This window comes from Equus asinus, chromosome 8 (assembly GCF_041296235.1).
Source record: "Equus asinus isolate D_3611 breed Donkey chromosome 8, EquAss-T2T_v2, whole genome shotgun sequence".
Taxonomy (NCBI): Eukaryota; Metazoa; Chordata; class Mammalia; order Perissodactyla; family Equidae; genus Equus; species Equus asinus.
This window is the reverse complement of record NC_091797.1, coordinates 37,816,356-37,833,867: the sequence shown is the minus strand read 5'-3', so window position 1 is coordinate 37,833,867 and position 17,512 is coordinate 37,816,356. Positions and strand designations below refer to the sequence as shown.

The 17,512-nt window shown below is 38.8% G+C and overlaps 1 pseudogene; it reads right to left on the bottom strand.

Moving 5' to 3' along the window:
* Positions 1-5,969: 5,969 nt before the first annotated feature.
* On the bottom strand, positions 5,970-8,717 carry LOC106823137 (zinc finger protein 3-like; annotated as a pseudogene).
* Between the last annotated feature and the right edge of the window lie 8,795 nt (positions 8,718-17,512).

Genomic DNA, 17,512 nt, shown 5'->3' with positions numbered 1-17,512 from the left:
TCACAGCGGCCGCTCTCCAGGAGAGCAGCAGTTCTAGCCGCGTTCCTTCTAGTAAGCCCGGAGGTTTCTACGCCTCTGTGGTATCCTCGCTGAATCTCCCTCGAGGGGCTAGGGGGCATGTTCTCTTGGGGGGGGGGGGCGCAATATAATAACAGCGAACATACTGTTTTACACGTTCTGACTCATTTACTCTGCATTGACAGCGCTGTTAGGTACAATTATCCCATTTAACAAATGAGGAAACTGAGGCACTTTCCTTCAGCCACATTTATTGGTTGATATATCCTGCAAAGAAACAGTTTTTGTATACTTTACTTTCTCACACAAGATATTCCTGGCTCATTTTATACGTTCTCTTCTCTATACCTGGAATCCAGCATTGCTCAATGAAGCTATGGTTCCTTTTAGTGGAGAATGATATATAGAAACACTGATCTGCGTTTTGGGCAATAGATAAGCTCTGGCTACTGGGATGTATCATTGCTTCTAGGCCCTATCAGTGGACCTAAGACCTGGAATATATACATATGATCAGGATTTTATAGGATATCTTCAATACAATTCCACAGAATTATTTTTCATCTTCACCACTGTACATTTGTTTTTTTCCTTTCTCCCACAGTGAAAAGCCTGGTTCCCAACAGCATCAACATATTTACTCAATGTGCTCTACTTTACAAGAAAAACAAAATACTTTCAAAATTACAATACCAGTATCACCAGCAACATACCTACTATGTAGAGTTCAAAATTTCTTCACTTTATTTGTTCTTGAATTATACCCCTTACAGAAGTCTGTTCAGACCACTGTATACATGCTTTATTTGAATTCTTTTCTCTGTATGGTTATGTTCTAAACTTGACATACAGTTAGGATCATTTGTGATTGTATTCAATGTCAAGGTTTGCTTTCCTTTCATCCCTTTTCATTTCCTTTCTGAACATGCAAAACAGTTCAAAATCAAAATTATATAAAAAGGTATATTCAGAGTTTTGCTTCCATCTCTAACTCCTGTACCTCATATATATTCATGCCCTATTTTGATTAGTTTTTAATTTATCCTGTCCATCCTTCTCTCCTTCCCTCCTCTCTTCCCTCCTTTCTTTTGCAAAAATAAGCATTTACCACCCTTTACCTCTATAAATTTTCATATTATATACACTTTTTTGTACCTTGCTTTATCACTTAACAGAATAACCTGAAAATTATTCTAAATCTGTGCACAGAAATATTCTTTTTTTTTTCAGAGGGATAGTACTTCATTGTGTGGATTAACCACATTTTTTTCAACCAGTCTCTTTGGGATGGGTATTTGGATTGTTTCCAGTATTTTGCTTTAACAAATACTGCTGCAATGAACAGTGAAGAAAGAGAAGAGAGGAAGGAGAAAGAGAGATGTCGTTGTAAGGGTTGCATCATTTTTCACTTTCAACAGCAACGTGTGAAAGTACCTATTTTCACACAGTCTCCCCAACTGTATGTTTTCAGGCTTTTGAATTTTGCCAATATGATAGGTCATTAGGTATTTCTTAAGGAACCACAAACTCAATGCCGAAATCCCTGTTAAAAATAGAGTCACAGTGCCAAATGTTGGCAAGGATTATAGAGCAATGGGAATTTTCATACACTGTTGATGAGAGTGTAAGTTGATAACAGCATTTTGGGGAAAGTGTGGTATATCTACCAAAGTTGAACATATGCATATTCTGTGACCTAGGAGTTTCACTTCTAGTTATATAGCCATCAGACATGTATATATGTTTGCATCTAAAGACGTGTGTTAGCTTTGTGAAAGCTTTAAACTGGAAACAACCCACATGTTCATTAACAGTAGGATGGATAAAAAAATTGAAGTTTATTCATACAACAGAATACTGTGCAACAATGAAAATGAATGAACTACAGCTACAAACCACAGTGATAAATTTCACAAACGTAACAGTGAGTGAAAGAAGCCAGACACAAAAAGATACATACTGCATGATTCCATTTATGTAAAGTTCAAACAGGAAAACTAATATCTGTTGTTAGAAGACACAACAGGAAGAAAGGAATAGTTTGGGAGGAGCACAAGTAGGGTCTTCTGGGGAACTGGTAATGTTATATTTATTGACTTTGGTGGTGGTGATGTGGGTGGTCTCACTTTGTGAATTTCATTTAGCTGTACACCTATGATTTGTGTAATTATACATATATGTATATAATATTTCAATAGAAAGATTTTTTAAAAATTCAAGCCATTTTACAGTCGAAGAAACCAAGGTTCAGAGCAATGAAGTGTGTTGCTGAGGTCAGCAAAGCCAGGACTCAAATCCATGTTTCCTGATCAGGAAATCCTGACTTGGCTCTGAGGGGTCAGCTACCTAGGAATCCTTGCATTGGGGCCATTAAGGAATCCTTAACGGGGCCATTTCCTTGGTTTAAGTTTAACACAGTGACCATTAGGCAAAAACGCAGTTATTAGTAATGTTTAAATACACATGTATGATAATCTTCTTCCTCAACTATTCTATCTTACGTGAAATGTATCCCAAATAGAGAGAGAGGTGGATTTAAATATATATTTTAAAGGCTAAAGTGACCTAAAATTATTATACAAACCATAAGGTGATAACTATGATTATATAGAAACATGGGGTGTATTTTTTAAAAAGTAAGGGTGACTGATGAAAATATAACAGAGCATAAAAATTCTAAATACACTGAATAAAAATTATGTAAAACTAGATATCTATGTCAATCTCTTTAAATAGACAACAGAAAGAAATAAAAATAACTTTTAAATTAGGGAAGTGAGATTCAAGCGGAATTTTTTTTAATCCTTTGATGCCATTTAAAATATATTTAAACTATTTTTTTCCACAAGGCTCTTTAATATTATTATTATTGAAGGAAGCTTGGTGAGTTTAAGGATCCTCCAACTCAGGGATCTCATCAATTCTCATTCCTCACTTTCCTCTTCTCCTTCTCCTTGCTCTGTTCCGCCCCTCCTAACATCCACTAGGACACCACTGTATCTCCTAGTTCTAATTTTGTTTCTTGCACCCTTTATCTCTCATTCTTCATCTGTTCATTGATCTTTTAGCACACATTTATTAAGAGTTGGTACGTGCATTTTAGAACTCAAAATGCCATGCCTTTATTTGGGACTGTTGTTTGCCTACTAAATAAGTATTCTCTCCTTTTTATTAGATAACAGAACTCCAGTTTTTATCTGTGTACATTGGCTCCTGGAATAAAGATTACATTTCTCAGCTACTCTTGCAGCTGAGTGTGGTCATATGACTAAGTTTTGGCTAATTAGATATTAAAAGAAATTTATGTATTCTTAGATAGCTCCATGAAAGATGCTGACTTATCTGGAAGTGCCTTTTTTGCCTTCCTGCTGACTGGAATGCAGAACTGATGGCTGGTGCTTCAGCAGCCATGGGAAAAAAAGCTGCATGTGGAGGATGATGACAAGGTGAAAGGGACCTGGATCTCTGATGATTCCATGAAGTAAAAGCAACAACTGTAAATTATCTACCTTCTTTTACATGAGAGGAACACACTTTGTATATTTTTCAGATCTTTGTTACTAGCAGCTGATCGTAAATTCTGATATAGGATGCTTGTACCTTGACTCCCTATCTTGGGTTTTCTTTCTAAATGTGATCTCATCATTTCTGATTGAACCCACTATCTCTGCTTCCTCCCCCTAAACACTGATATTTAAGAAGTCAAAGTTTGGAAGGAGGACAGATAATTAGAAAGAAATGATATCTATGGTGGTAGAAGTAAAGTGAGTGGTCAGAAAAAAAGGGAAGTGAGATGGCCAAGAGATAAAAGAAAAAAAGAGAAGGGAGAAAAAGTGAAGAAAAAAAGTAAGAAAGAATAGGCAAGAATGGCATTGCATTAGTGATTCACCAAACAGTCAGTAAATTATGTCCAAAATACCACATTATCATCGCAGAGTCGTAAGTGTCCATAGCTGCATTATCCTTCAAGGTTGTCACGTTTGGAGGTTTAAGCTCTCCCTTAGAAGCCTGGGGGAAGTTCAAGGTCTTTCCACTTATCAGGACACTGGCTAATCATATCAAAATGACAGCTCTATTTTTAACAGATAGGGATATCAGATTTCACAGAAATGACAGCTAGTGCCCTCAGTGTCACTCAGCCGCTGAACAAAATCAACTTTTATGTAAGAATCATGCTAAGGGAGAGTATTTCTCTGGTTTACATAGTCTGCTCATCCTAGGATACACTCTTAGCCACTAGTAGCTTTCGTTGCCTTAAGCTCTGCTACCTGTCTTCTAATCCAGCGACATTTCGAGGTTATCTTTTGATTTGAATCACTCTCCGCCCTCTCTAGGTCCTCATTTTATTTATCTCTGCACTAACATAAAATAAAGGTACCTAACAAGGAGCACTTCTCTTAGGACCATCCTACCTGCCTGGATGTGTACTACACAGTTGCATCAGGAATTTATAGAGTACCATTGCAAAGGAGCTGCCTCTGACCCCCATTACAGTCTGGGGTATGCGGGATCGGCATCACAGCCTTTCTCAGGGAGGGTAACCAATGCCTCCTTGAGCACTAGTTTTTTTCCAGTACTCTAGAAAGTGATTGTCCTTCTCTTCCTCAGGGAGCAACATCTTATTTTAGAGGGTAAACCCAACTGTTATAAAATTAACTGACAGCACAAAGGAAAACCTTCCAGGGCTCTTAAGGGTAGGTACCCAACAGGGTCAATAGTATTTACCCAAGCCCTTTTTTTTTTTTTCTTTAAAGATTGGCACCTGGGCTAACAACTGTTGCCAATCTTTTTTTTTTTTTCCTGCTTTATCTCCCCGAACCCCCGCTGTACACCGTTGTATATCTTAGTTGCAGGTCCTTCTAGTTGTGGGATGTAGGACACCACCTCAATGTCGCCTGACGAGCGGTGCCATGTCTGCGCCCAGGATCCGAACCCTGGGCCGCCGCAGTGGAGCGCGTGAACTTAACCACTCGGCCACGGAGCCGGCCCTACCCAAGCCCATTTTTAAGTCACATGTTAAGGAGTACTGCTACACAACCTCAGGAGGTTTAGCACTCAGAAAGCTTGTTTATTCTAAGTGGGCTTACAGTGAAATATATATAATTTAGTTGGGGAAACAATGAAGATAAAGAGGGCATTCAGGGCATGAAAGGGAAAGAATGGAAGACAAAGACACGGAAGCTTCAGTGTACTTGGGGTGCCTGGGGAAAGTGAGAGGTGTATAATAGGAGCAGAGAGCTCCTGTAGGACAGTAAAGGAAAATAACGTTGGAAATACTGGACATATTTGTGGAGGTGGCTCTTGAATGTCAGGCAGAGGAATTAAATATAGAGGCTTGATGGCATTCACAAAAATCACTTAACTATAGAGCTGGAAGGGACCTTCGAGAGATTACATATTCTAATCCCATAATTCACAGATGGGGAATCCAAGGCCTAGAATGTGTGGGTGACTCACCTAAGGTCACACAGAGGTAGAGTGAGTACTAGAACCTAGAACCTACTTCTCCTTCCTCTCCCCACGTCAACCCCCGTTTAAAGCAACATCTAATAAGTTACTAAGGTGTTGATCACCACCAATATATAAAGCAAAGGAGGAAAAAGTGAGGAAGAAAAGCAATGCCTAAACTTGACCATTCACTTGAGAAATGTTACAGTACTTTCAACTCTGGGTTCGGGTGTGCATTTTTATGTAAATTTAATTGTGAATAGGATGAAACCAGCCATTCCGAAGCTTTACATTTTTAACTAGCCAGCCCTGAGGCCTAGAAACAGAAAATCTGACTTAGCTTACTCTGAGATAGAGAGAATCTAGTCTGAGGATACTTTGGTGTCAGAAGAGATTAAGATGGTGATAGATACTGAGAGTGCTCATGTGGCTTCTCTGAATTCTGCAAGGAACAAATGCTGCTTAACATTTTTACCATAATACTTAAGGCAATGTGATTTTGATTAGTTGTGGGATTTTTTGTGTTGAAAGAGACCTGACTTCTGTTTGAAGGATCTTCCACATTTATTACACATGTAGGGCTTTTCTTTGCTGTGGATTCTCTGGTGTTGAGTGAGATGTGAGCTCAGACGGAAGGCCTTCCCACACTCGTCACATTCGTAGCGCTTCTCCCCCGTGTGGATTCTGGGATGTCTAGTAAGCTCAGAACTTCCACTGAAGGCTTTTCCACATTCATCACATTCATAGGGTTTCTCTCCTGTATGAATTCGCTGATGTTTAGTGAGGTTTGAACTTTCCCTGAAAGCCTTCCCACAGACATTGCACTGGTAACATTTTATTAAGGTATGGTATCTCTGATGCTGAGCAAATCTGTGCTGTTACTGAAGGTTTTACCACATTCATTACACTCAAAAGGTCCCTCCCCAGTGCGATTTCTCTGATGTTTAATAAGGACTGAGTCTCGAATAAAACTTTTACCACACTGATTACACTGATAAGGTTTTTCACCAGTATGAATTATAAGGTGTTTAAAAAGGGTTGTGTTTTGACTGAAGGCTCTCCCACACTCTTTACACTGAAAGGGTTTTTCCCCTGTGTGGATTCTCTGATGTCCAATAAGACTGATGCTGTGCATGAAGCTTTTCCCACAGTGATCACATCTGTGTTCTTTTCCTTCTCCTGAATTTCCTTGATGCCTTCCAAACCTGTCCTTGCATTTACAAAGGTCTCCAAAATGAGTACCCTGGAAAATGTTCCTGCCTCTGCAGATTCTGTTGAGTATCATCTTCTGTGATGCCATTCCTTCGGGTACTTTCTGGTTTGGAGCCAATTTCCTAATCTGATGCTTGGTCTCTCTTTCTAAAATAGGAAATGGGCCATTTAAATGTCACTTTCTTTTTAAACTTTTTATTAGGGAAAATTTTAAACATATAAAATTAAACTGAATAGAAATGTCACCTTTTTTTTTTTTTTGAGGAAGAGCAGCTCTGAGCTAACATCTGCCAATCCTCCTCATTTTTGCTGAGGAAGATTGGCCCTGAGCTAACATGTGTACCCATCTTTCTCTATTTTATGTGTGGGGCATGTATAGCTTGATAAGCACTGCATAGGTCCACACCCTGGCTCCAAACTGGCAAACCCTGGGCCACCAAAGCAGAATGTGTGAACTTAACTGCTGTGCCACCAGGCTCGCCCCTGAAATGTTATCTTTTTGAATAGATAAAATATTAAACTCCTAAGGGATCATTTATCTCTTTTTCAGTCATGTTCCCCCAACAATCAATAAATATCTCTTTAGTTCAAGTAAGGAAAGAAAATGCTAGGAAAGAAAATGCTAGAAAGGAAAGGTAAAATAGACATATCCTAGGAATAAATAACCTATATAGCATTTACTAAGGTAGGATTGAGAACAATCTTTACCACTAAAAAGGGGCACAAATCATTAAAGCATTCGGAAAAAGTCTAAGTGTACAAAGAGTACTTTAAATTGCATTCAAATACAATTATAGAGGGAAGGCAAAAGTGTCTTTATTCTATTGCTTGGAAAGAAAACCCTTTGTCTCAATCTTCCCCCAAACAGGCCCTGCTTGCAGATTTGGTGTAAACCAATAATTCCTTTACATAAACCAAGGTCAATATTCCTTTATGAAAAATATTCCTTTATTAAGACAATAAAGAATACATTTTCAGTGAAATTTGACCTGAAAGAGAAAAGTTACGTGTCCCACTGAGCTCATTAAAATGAAGATTCCAGTGGCTGCCAGAGGCAAGGAGGTGGGTAATTGGGTGATGAGGGTCAAAAAGTACAAACTTTCAGCTACAAAATAAGTCAGTCATGGGGATGTAATGTACAGCATAGTGACTACAGTTAATAATATTGTATTGTATATTTGCAAATTGATAAAATAGATCTAAAAGTTCTCATCACAAGGAAAAACAATTCTGTGTTGTAATGGATGTTAACTAGACTTATTGTGGTGATTAGTTTTCACCATATACAAATATCAAATCATGATGTTGTACACCCGAAACTAATATAATGCTATGTCAATTATACCTCAATAATAAAAAACAGAGCTTCCACTTGAATTCACAGGAAATACTGGAAAAGGACTGATTTCTTGGCTTTCCTAGCCACTTGATTGCTATTTTCTAGAAACAGATTCTGAAGGGGATCCAGATGTAAAAAGGGGGATGCTTTGTAAATGGAAAGCACATTTGACATGGAGAGAATGTGGAAAGGAAAAGGTGTACCTAATCTAGGCTGGAGTGACAGGGGAAGGTATTGACATGAAAAGAGAAAATAATTCACTGTGGAAGAAGATAGGAGCAATGTAGTCAAAGTGAAAGGTTTAAATGGTGACTTTATCACTGATGGGTAGGGAAAACTTAAAGGTAGGACAAGGAAGACATTTTGGAGGTCACTGTAAAAGACAGGTGATATAAAAAGCAACAGAACCATGTGATAATTTAATGCTTTAATGCAAAGCAAAGTTGGGTATGTAAAAACAAACAGAAGAAAAATTTTTAGCTTAAAAGGCCAAGAATAAAGGTTGTACTTTGTGAAGAGAGAGGTAGATGAGCCAAGGAGGATTTAGGAGTGAGTTAGAGTTAGAGACACTAATAATTAAGTTGTAAAAGATGGCTTTATTTGGCCAAGCAGGAGTCCCCTACCCTAACTCACCTTCCCAGATAGATCCCTCCTCTTCCTCCTCACCGCTCTCGTAGGGATTGGGGTTCCAGAGAGTCATGCTTGAGCAGGGTCTCCATGTGCTGGAGCTGATAACTTGGTGACTGTTGTGCGACTCCCAGAGATATCACCTCCTTCCAGAGAACTTCCTGTCCATCGGTGTGGGAAGTGCCCTGGAGACAATTAGGGACCATTGGGCTTGAGAGGAAACTGCTGCGAGAATTATAGCTAAAACTTCAGGAAACATCTCCCATGGAGACAGGACAGGGGAAAAGGACTCAATGGGCTTAGAAGGAAAGATGAGACACAAAAAGGAACTAGCAAAAGCAATGAAGCCTGATAGGGATGAAAGCTCAGTAATGTTGCCCTCACTGCTTTCCTATTGACCTAACCATTAAATGCTGTACTTTACCATCACAGAACATGACTCCTCTTCCCACCTGAAAGCCTGGATCATCAAGTCTCTCTCCAAATCCTCCAGCAAAGACACAGCCTCATCTCCATTCAATGGTGATACTCCTGCACCCAAGACTTGAGCTCCTCAGGCAGAATGGACAGGAATTGCTCCAACACCAGCAGCTCCAGTATCTGCTCCTTGGTATGATTCTCTGGTCTCAACCACTTATAACAAAGTTCCCAGAGTTGGCTTAGAGCCTCCCTGGGTCCAGGTGTCTCCCAGTAGCAGAATCATCTAAAGTGTTGGCAAAAGACCTCCTGGCTGGACTGGCTGTTCTTCTGCAAGTCAATTTCTAGTACAAAAAAGTGATCTTCCCCCACTTTTACTATCACAGGTTCCTCCTGTTGTTTTCCATTCTGGATGATAAGATTTGTAGCCATTTTCTCTCAGGAGAGGGGTCTCTGCACATGGGTCTATACTCCAGGGAGACGCCTCTTCACAAAATATCGAAAGTATTCAGTTGAAAAATTACCATCAGTTAATAAAGAATCTACATGTACTATTCAAGGCTGCCTATACCACTTTAAGCACAACAGAAAAGGTCTTTGAAATTTTGCTAACAGTGATGTAGATGATTGAGGATTTGACATTCTTGGTAACGGCAATTTACATGACTATTTTTGAAATGAAAAGAGTTAATTTTTTTCCTACCAATCTTTCCTGTTCTCATTCTACTCCAATTAAACCCTTTTCTATTTTTAGACATGTTCAATGCATTCTACCTGAGGCCCTTCACACCATCTTGGAATGCTCTTACCCAGATGTTAGCATGGGACGTTCTCTCATTTCATTAAAGTAAGCTCAAACATCATTTCCTCAAAGAGACATTTCTAGCCCATCCTATATAAAATAGTTCTACTACTATCCACCTTCTTACCCTACTATATTTTTCTTTGTAACACTCATTACCACCTGACAATATATGTTTACTTGCTTTTTGTTTGTTACCCCCACAATACCAAAAATGCCATAGGAGAAGTGGCTTTATCTATTCTGTACACGGCACTATCCCAAGTACCAAGAGTGCCTGGTGCATTCTAAGTCATCAATAACTATCCGTTGAGAAAACGAATGACTAACAAAAGGCATTAACTGTAAGACTTTCTCAAAACTTGTTCAGGAATTGTTTGCTTTATACTGTGTGACAAATAAACAAATATAATTAGAGAAATCAGGAAGCAAAAACATTAAATAGAACAGGTCCACAATGCCTTTTCCACAACTTTGAAGTCCTCCAAAGCTCTGAAAACCAAGAATATTTTCATGAGTCATTTGATGGCAATACTCAAAGCGACATAAATTCATTTTGTAACAAACCTTGGCTTGAAATGACATGAGACTATTTATAGTTTTAGAGTGAATATTCACATTTTGTTAAAGAAATATTACTGTTTGAATATGAGGTTGCCCCAAACTCCTGGGGTATTATTCATTCAATATACTATATATGCATCATAAAGTTTTAAAACAATCCCTCAAAATCTGATTTTGAAAACACTTCTGACCCCAAGGATCGGAGTGAAGTTCCGTTTTCTGTGTCAGGGACCCGTCAGATTCCAAAAAAGTCACCCCCATTACACGGAGTCCTCTGCTCCTATCAAATTTCTGGAGAGGAGGAGCCTGACTTTGAGTCGCCGAGATGGACGCGGTGGGGGTCGCATCTGGGCAGAAAGCCTGGTCTCCCTCGTTAGGGGTCACCCCAGACCTCCTCACGGCAGCCCGGAATTGGAAGAGGGGGTGAGGTAGTTTTTCACACTCCGCCCAGAGCCCGCCTAGGGTGAGCCCAGGCCGCGGCTTCTCAACCCCCAGCGTCACCCTATCCCTATTCCCGAGACGAGTCCACGCCCCTCTCACCCGGAAGCCCAGAAAATCCCCCTCCTCTGGGATCAGCCGACATCCCGGACGTGCCGCCACGCCCCTCTAGGACACTAGGAATACTCATCTCTATGGTTTCACCGTCCAGCCGGCGTCGTAGCTGGTACACGTTTCCAAGGTTGATCCATATTTCCCGAGAATTCCGCAGGCGACCGATTCCCTCCCAAGTCCACACCTGGTTAGTCCAGGAATGACCCCTCGGTCTGGAGATACTTATTTTGTTTTCTGCCCTCCCCCGGTTTTATCTCCCTCTTTTCACATCCGCCATCCAAAAATCAGCACCTTCCCATTCCCCCAACGTGTGTCATTGTCCCAGTATGTGTTCTTCCATATTTTACTCTCTTCTCGTGTAACCGTATATAGACACACACATGTATATGTAAATATAGAAAGACAACTTGGTGCTTAACTGCTTGGTTTCTGAGCTTGACTTTGGAAATCCTGTTAGCTTTGTCCTGTGGAGCAAGTTACTTAATTTCTCTCTGCCTCATTTTCCTTAACTTGTAAAATGAGAATGATAGCATATACATCAGAAAGTTATTGTGAATATTGAGTGCCTCTGGGGCACAGTAAGCACCAAACAAATGTTTGCTAATTATTTACGTAGGTAAGTTTTTTTCTAGTGGTTAAGATTCCGGTTGCCTGGCTTCCTTTCCCAGTCAGGGAACCACACCACTGCCTGTTGGTTGTCATACTGTGGCTGTGTGTTGCTGTGATGCTGAAAGCTATGCCACAGGTATTTCAAACATCAGCAGAGTCACCCATGATGGACAGGTTTCAGCGGAGCTTCCAGTCTAAGACAAGGAAGAAGGGCTACCCCTCCTGAAAAAAAATTGGCAGTGAAAATCCCACAAATAGCAGCCAGGCCATTGTCCAATATAACGCTGGAGGGTGAAAAGATGGCAAAGAGAAGGCAGGCCTTCACTCTGCTGTACACAGAGTCACTAGGAGTCAGAATCCACTCCACAGCACTAACAAGAACAAAATAAATTTTGGGGGGAAAGAATTGTATGTTTTATAAAAATAAGACTCTCTATATAACCTTATAATGTGTATATAACATATGTTCTTGCATATTTTGTTTATACCATTAGGATCCTACTAAATCCTTACAAGTCATCTGGAATAATTCTTAAGTATTATTTTTAATAGTCCCATGGTGTTTATTTTAATAGCTGATTTACTGTCCACAGGCATACTACAATGTGTTTCTAGTTTTTTGTTAAGACGAACAAGTCTGCAAAATATATTCTTATATATGATCTCTTCTGCACAGATGATTTTGTTTCTAGGGGATAGGCTCTCACAAGTAACATTGTTGGGTGGAAGAATATTTGTATTTTTAATTTAAAAAGATGCTAAAGATTGCTTTCCAAAAGGCTGTAACCACCTCACATTTCAGAGCAGCAGATGTTACAGTTTTTCAAAATTTTGGCTGAAGTTTAGTGGTTTCTCATTTTAACTTTATTCACTGATGTGTCTCAAATTCATATCTCCAGATTTTTTTTTCTGAATGCTGTGATTGTTTATCCTTCTATACTTAGATATCTCAAAGGCACTTCAAACAAAACATGCCTAAAGACAAACTCATAATCTCTTCCCACACCTACTCATCTTCCAATGTCCCTTTTGTCCACTTGTCCGCATGAGAAACCTAGGCATCTCTCATCTTTACCCTCACATAAAACCCATCAAAATCCTCCAAAATATTTCTTGGGTGCATCCATTTCTCTTTTTTCCTTTCTGCCTCCATCTCATAAGCTGCCATTATATCTCTCCTGCACTATTTCAACAATCTCTTAGCTGTCCCCCTGCAATCTCCTCCAGTTAATTCTCCACAACACAATCAGTCATCTTTCAAAAACATTATTTAAGTTTCCTTGGACTTTCCTACATCCTCAAATCCTTGAGGGTCATAGTCCTTACTAATCCAAATCAAAATCTCAACAGATTTTCTTGAGGAAATTGACAAGCATGATATTTCACACCTAAATACTCAGCATGCCTCTAATAATAGTAATAATAATAATAATATCCCTGATAATTGCAGTATCTTGTCTTGCCTTTAAAAAATCCAGTAATTCCCTAAAATCTAATAATTAGTTAACCGTACAGAAAAAAGACCTATTTCAGGTGACTCTAGAACATAACGTATTATACATTCTTATAGTGATATATTCCTAGGGCAAAAATTATGTGAAGGTAGTTGTAAACTTCAATCATTATTTTACTGTTAGTAGTAATATTGTTATTGTTATCTTGAAATTATTATATGTATGTTGTAAGATAAAGCAAATAAGCAATTATGTCAATATTCTTAGGAACCAGTATAAAATAGATACAATTTAAAAATTAAAAAATTACATTAACCACTATATTGCTAAATTCACTATATTGAGTAGGAAATATCAGTATGAACTCAGAATTTTTTTCCTTTTTGGGAATACTTGCTAGCTCTGTTCATTGAACAGGTCTAGGAACACTGTATTCTATTTTCAAAGAGGGCCCCCTCATATTATGCAAGATTCAGGTTCTACAAAACCTAGATCCCTCCCCACTATTCCAATCTGAGGCCCATTTCTCCGTTTTGTTTGTGGTGTCTTAAGATGCACAGAAGATTTTATGGTTGATTTAGTTAAATTTACCTCTTTTCCTATATGGATTGTACTATTTGAATGTTGTTTAAGAAGTAGTTTCCTAAATCTAGAAGACAAAGGATTATTCTATATTTTCTCTCACATTATTTAAAATTTCAATTTTTTACATTAGAATTTTTACATTTAGGACTGAGTTTTCTGGGGGTAGTATGACATGAAACAGTCATAGCAACAGCTATTTCTGCCTTATAGATGAGAGTCCATTCTGTTGCACTCTTGTGTAGTCTTTATCTCTGCCACCCTGGCCACTCCATTGATGTGCCCATCATGCCAGGTCAATTTGTTGTCTTCTTCTTAAAGTGCAAGTGTTCTTCAAATGTTTCATACTTTTGTTCTGTAGCTCATATTCTAGGACATCAGCAATCCTTGTTGGTAATATATACCTGGGGGGAGGAGTAAAATTTCAGGCCCTAATGTGTACCCTTTCTGGTGAATACAAGGAGTAGGTGGTGGGTGGTGGGAGATGTGCCTGGGAAGAGGAGCATCTAGTGTCAACATTCTGGTTTAACCACACCTTGTTTTCTCTCCTAGCCACCATGGGGTCTTGCTTATCAGGGAATGCCCATATTTCTGCTTCAAGCGGTGATCTTTTACAACTGTTGCCTCTGTATTGTTATTAACTAGCCCATGGAGTGAGTGAAGTAGGAAATGTATACAGACTGGCTTTTATTACTTCATCTGTTGTAATTTGTTTCCATCCTTAGCCAGGCTCTGACATCACCCTGGAGGGCCCAATTTAGACCCATCCTGTTGAGTAGGAGGCTGCTTTTGCTCTCGGTGGTGATGGGGGAAAGAATCTTCTCATGTCATGTGAGAGAAGTTTTCACAGCTTATCCTCTAGCTTTGGCCCTCAAACTTCTTTCTTTGGGATGCTGTTTTCCTCCAGATAACAGGACTCAGCTAATTTCCGTATTCCAAAAGATTTCTCACATTTTTAAAATAATAGTTTCTGAGATCCATTAACTTCCTCGTATGTCTATCACATTTCCCAGCTTGGATTAGCAGAAGGGGCCAATGGAAACCAATGTCAGTTTGAAATCTTGTCTGCATTTTTTTTTTTTAAAGATTTTATTTTTCCCTTTTTCTCCCCAAAGCCCCCCGGTACATAGTTGTATATTCTTCGTTGTGGGTCCTTCTAGTTGTGGCATGTGGGACGCTGCCTCAGCGTGGTCTGACAAGCAGTGCCATGTCTGCGCCCAGGATTCGAACCAACGAAACACTGGGCCGCCTGTGGCGGAGCGCACGAACTTAACCACTGGGCCACGGGGCCAGCCCTCTTGTCTGCATTTTTTAAAACTTGTTTTTAAGACTGAATTTTGTCACGTAATGATATATTGTCTGTTTCCCCATACACAGAGTATTTGTATATTTAGTTATTAGCTGTTGCTTATTTAGTGATTGCAGGCTATTGTACATATATATCTGTTCAGTCTTTGTATATTTTGTATACAAAAAACATAATATTGGCTATATTTTAAAAACAACTTTACTTTTGATGTTTATTTTGTTGTACACATCTTTATCCTTCCTATTCATCTTGTTTTGGTCTTATTTTCCATTTATTCAATTGCCAGAAATGTATTACTCTTCCACAACTGTGACAGACAAATATTTCATTTTTTAATAAAAGGGTTCTTAAATTTCTAACTTTTTTAAAAAGGGAACATTGTTTAATGTTATTATTATTATTATTTTTTGCTGGGAAACATTTTTCCTGAGCTAACATCTGTTACCAATCTTCCTCTCTCTCTCTCTCTTTTTTTTTGTCCCTCCCCAAAGCCCCAGTACATAGTTGTATATTCTAGATGTAAGTCTTTCTAGTTCTTCTGTGTGAGCCACTGGCACAGCATGGCTCCTGACAGATGAGTGATGTGGTTTTGCTCCCAGGAACCCAAACCGTGGGGCTGAAGTGGAGTGCATCAAACTTTAACCACTAAGCCATCAGGGCTGGCTCATAAATTTTTAACTTTCTGATTTAAGTTAAATTTGTTGTAATTTTGTTACCACACAAAGGGCTCAATCTACTCACTGCAAGATGAAGCCAATTAGTTGAGAGGCAAGACAGTGGTAGAGAAAGGACTTTGTTAAACTATGAGCTGACTGTTTGGAGGATGGTAGACTAGCATCCTAAAGAACCATCTTAAAAGGGTATGGAATCTTGAAGCAGTTATATAGGAGCAGAGGGTTATAGAGGAGGGAGTCAGGAATGTTGACCATCTGTCATTGTAGTTTTCTGGGAGTCACCACACCAGGCGTTTCATCTGTTATCAATGATGGATACCAATATAAAGTTTTCATCCATAGGTGGTCACATTCCTAAAGAACTCAAAAGAACAAAGCTATCTCCTAATCACAGTTGGGAGGTATATATGTAAGCAGGGGTCATAAAACCTATAGAGCATGTTATTTCCTGGAGGGTGGTTGTTAATCATCTAAACAATGTGAGCCTCAAGCATCTCCTACAAGGGAAGAGAAACAAAAGTTATAGAGAGTTATAAGATGGCTTCTCTTAGGCCAAGTCTGGTTTGACCTATAACAATTTCTGGTATGAAGTATAGACCCAAATTAATTATTCACCATACTAACATCCTACAACATCCATATTGTTTAATAATAGTGCTTCTTTTTCCTATTGTTGAAATACCTCTGATTTGACAAGTTCTTAAAATAATTAATTGCAAGAACTCATAAAAATAATTTTACATTTTAAAGAAAATTTCATACAGTTTTGATAACTGTATTTTAAGGTTTTTAAAGTTCTAACATAATGAGACACTTTTCAAGGTAATTTGTTTCAGATTTGTTTGTTTCAGAATTTACATGAGTTTAGCATTTTTCACTGATACTATACTAAAAGTTTCAAGACATTTTTTAACTAACTTTTAGGTGTTTTTTAAAATGAATATGCTTATTTTCATAAGCAAAGTGTTATAGTAAGAAATACGTATTTGGTCTTTGCCCCCTATTGCTGACACAGAGCTTCCAAAATTCTTGGAATTTCCTGAATGATAGGGCTGATAGGAGCATCTTTTGTTATTCATAATAAGCCCCTTTCAACCATACCTGAGTTTATCTTAATAAGGTGACTCTTGGTAGGCCCTTAGATAGCTTCAGGATGGGGGCTGGTTGCCAGAGAAACTAACCATGTGATTAGATGGTTGGAACTTTCAGCCCCATCCTCTGACTCTAGGGAGGGGAGGAGGCTGGAGATCGAGTTGATGGCCAATGATTTAATCAATTATGCTTATATAATGCAATCTCCATAAAAACCCCTCAACAGTGGGGTGTGGTGGAGAGCTTCCCGGTTGATGAACACATTGAGGTGCTGAGAGGGTGGCACATCCCTCTGCTCCATCCACTGCACCTCTCTGCCATACCTTGCCCTATGCATCTCTTGCATTTGGCTGTTCCTGGGTTGTAATTTTTTTGTAATAAACTGGTAAGTAAGGTGTTTCCTTGAGATTTGTAAACTGTTCTAGAAAATTATCAAACCTGAAGTGGGAGAGTTGTAGCTCCACTTTATAGCTGGTTGGTCAGAAGTACAAGTGGCCTAGACTTGTGATTGGCATCTGAAGTGGAGGCAGTTTTGTGGGATTGACCCTTAACCTGTGGGTTCTATCCTAATTCTTGGTAGTTAGTTTCAGAATTGAATTGAATTCTAAGACACCCAATTGGTGTCAGAGAATTGGATAATGTGGGGAAAAAAAACCCCAACACAAATGGTATCAGAAGTGGTGTTGGTAAACACAGCACATATGGTTTTCTTGAATTGACTTTTGAGCATGATTTTGATGGAACATATATTTAAAGGAGGATATATTTCAGGTTATTTTTGGGATTTCTCATTCAGAATAAAGCATCATTTTT